The sequence below is a fragment of the Hordeum vulgare genome, chromosome 7H, assembly GCF_904849725.1.
Source record: "Hordeum vulgare subsp. vulgare chromosome 7H, MorexV3_pseudomolecules_assembly, whole genome shotgun sequence".
In the NCBI taxonomy this organism is placed as follows: domain Eukaryota; kingdom Viridiplantae; phylum Streptophyta; class Magnoliopsida; order Poales; family Poaceae; genus Hordeum; species Hordeum vulgare.
Window position 1 is genome coordinate 190,904,503 of NC_058524.1, and position 3,488 is coordinate 190,907,990.

Below are 3,488 nucleotides of genomic sequence, written 5' to 3' on the forward strand. Positions count from 1 at the left end.
GTGAAGTCGGCGAACCAACGTAGTCGAACGGGTCCTCACATTCCGACACGCTTGTGGAACTCTATCGAGATGGAGCAAAATGGAAACAAACATCAACACAGATATTCACCACACGATGCACAACATGATGCACAACCTAATATGATGCATGATCAGTTCAAAGATGCAAGGGATGGCATGGCAATTCACCTCACGCAAACACTACACATTAAGTGAAGCTCGATATACAACGGGTTACATATCGACGAAACTCCACGATTAATCATTTAGTTCACTCCCGATTATTTACACGGCAATATTAAATTGTAGTTTAACATGACAAGGTGTGAAGCGGTGATTCTACATGACATCCTAGTCGGTTAACACGTGACACATAGATCGAAGCTACGGCACAAGAGAAATGCAACACACGATATATGCCATGAATGCGTCATGCATGCGAACTCATAAGACCAAGGGAAAGAAGAGAAAGAAACAAGTGTCGCCACGACGAGAGAGAGGGAACCATGGCGGCAAGACGGAAACGAAGCCATGACAACGTTCCTATCCCGATAACTCGTCGAGATATCGTGCCAACGAATTGAAGCGCGTGCGGGAACGCTAAATAAAGATGGGGTGATCCCGCTACCGGGTTCCCATGTGTCGAGGGCGCGAGGAAAGAGACAACGTGCAACGGGCTAACATACGACGCAAACATACAGTTCAACTCATACATCATATGCGTTCGGTTCACGACAACGCCTCAACGTTATACCTTCGGAGCGTGCACATCGGAACGGTTCGGTTCGAAGCAGACGTCGTGCAAGTCGAGGTACTCGGTCTCGTCGACGGTAGTCGTTCGCTTGGCGTCGGTTCACGGGTCTTCGACGTCGGTAGTCGAACACGTTCCCCGGGGTCGTCGAGGACGTCGTCGTACACGGCGAACTTGTCGGCTCCACGACGCGGGGATGGTCTAAGCGGCGACAATAACATAAGCAAGCAACAGCAATCTATAGCAGCACGGGCAACAGCAACACGCAAGCAAGCAACAGCAACTAAGCATCGCCAGCAACAGCACTAGCATGTGACTCAGACTACACTAGCAGCAACAGCAAGCTACTACATGCATCTAGCTAAACGGCAAGCACCCGGTGGCAGGAACATCTAAGGCAAGCAAGCACATGCAGCAATAGCAGAATAGCAAGGCAACAGCTACCGCAGCGCAGCAGGCACTAGCAACCTAAGCAGCAGCCACAATCTACAAGCATCCAGCGGCACAAGCAACAGCATCGGCACACTCAGTGACGCGAGCAGGCAGCGGCTAGCACAACAAGCAGCAGCCTAGCAGCTAGCACCTACAGCAACTACCATCACGACGCGCAGGCAAGCAATAGAGCAACAGGCAGCAGAGCAACAACAGCGGCTCGGCAGCAAGCTACACGGACGTGCCATGAATCATGCATAAGCCGACCGGCCAAACAAGGCATGATAAGCACTTTTTATCTTGACGTCGTCGAACGTCAGGAATTGGGACCTGTAGTTGAACTCTGTGCCAAAAGCAACTTCCACAGATATCCTCCCAATAGGATATCCTGACTTGCCACGAACAATGTCGTGAAAAACCGTAGAAGAGGGCTTGAGTTGTGTATCTGACAGATTCATTCACTTGAAAGTATCGTAATAGCGAACGTTGATGCTACTTCCACCATCTTAGTCAACGTATATCCACCAACTTGAGGTGCTACTACTAGCGCAAAGTTATCCGGGTTGTCAATCCGGGGAATGTGATCCTCTCGACTCCAAGTCATCGGATATTCTGACCAGTTCAAATACTCCGGATTGCCAGCATGATGTAGTGCCCCAGATGTAAACCTTGCCATATGTGGAACCTATTGCATGTGGGTCCACCTTGTCAGTGATTTTGATGTTATCATTTGTGCCATGATTTCATGTGTGTCACCTTGTTTTGATTTCCCTTTGCATGCATGCATCCCATCCATCCTATGTCTTGTGTTTGTGCCTTTGTGAATCCATGTGTGTTTGTGGTGTGATGAATATGTCATGGTTGTTAGTGCATGTGAGTGATGGAGTGGTGCAATTGCTAGTAGGAACTATGTGGTTTGCATAGGCTTCAAACCCTCTCCCTCTTTTCATCTCAAGCCCAATTTTTACTTGATCCTTCCCTGTTTTAAAAGTGTCCATGATTTAGTATATTTTGTGGTGATTGTGGAGATAGGTATTTGTTGTTTTAAACTTTGTTTGAGAGGTGCTATATATTCACAAAACAGTGGTATAAATACAATTTTTGTAAATATTTGCTTGCCACTAAAATCCCTTTTCTGTTTTATTAAAATAGGTCTTATTTTTCTATCTCCAGTAATGTGCTTGTGATATTTTTATCACTTGTATATTTCCTTGTGCATTTCTTCTTCTCTATTTGTTTTTCTGTAAATAGGATATCTAAGGGAGTTGTTTTTTTCCCTTATCTGCCGCCACAGGTGGGCTCTCTCCCTCCTTGGTCGGCCCATCTTCTCCCTCTCACGCGCACAGAGCCCACACCCGCGTCCCTATCTTCCTCCTCTCGACGTCATCTCTGTACGACTGCATCTCCTCCCCCCGTTCCTCCATAGCATGATCCAGTGGTCAAGCACCCTCCCCGAGGTAATATAAGACGCAGGGAACCCTCCTGCTTCCCTAGGTTTCCCTCTCCTTCCCCTAGTGCTCCGCCACCTTCTCTCTTCTTCTTCCTCCCCCTCTGGTAAGTCTCTGTTCGAGTAGCAGAGAGAGAGATCAGCCCCGCCGCGTCTACACCGTCGTCTCCGTCGAGCATCGCCTGCCTCCATGTCTAGGAGCTCGGGGCTCGGCCCCGCGTTCCATTCCCGTCGTCGGTAGCGTCGGGGAGCGGCCACACCGACGGGGGCGAGCTCGTCTCCGCCGTGAACCCGGTGGTCTGCCTCCACTTCTTCAGATCGGCATCAGGTCGTTCTTCTTCCTCGCCGGGCCTCTTCTCCGATCGGCTCCCCTCCTTCCTTCCCCAAGGTGAGGAGCAACCTCCCCTTCCTTCTCCCCTCGGCTCCGCCCTAGGTTCGCAGTGGGCTGCGTCGTGCTTCTCTCGCAGTTGCTCGGCAGCAGGATGTGTGTGTACGTGTTGCACTGATCGTTGGAGCAGGTAGAGTAGACTTCCGTCGTTTGTGTCGATGTAGACGAGGTAGCCCCGCGGCTGTGCGTAGATAGTAGCAGGGGATCCTTATCCTCGGGTTGCTTCGGTTCCTCCGGGAGCAGTTGCAAGAACATGACGCCGGCGAACTCCCTGTCGCCGTGCACCTCCGTCGAAGCAAAGGAGTAGATTCTTCAGCTTGTGTGCGTGTTGTTCTCTGCAGGCGCGGTTTGTAGTTGGTAGTGGTAGTAGGTTTCCTCCTCCCCCTCGTAGCGCCATCCCAGTTCGGTAGGTCGCCCTCGAGCGGCGCAGCGGCAGCAGTTGCTCGCCACGACGTCTTCTCTGTCGCCGA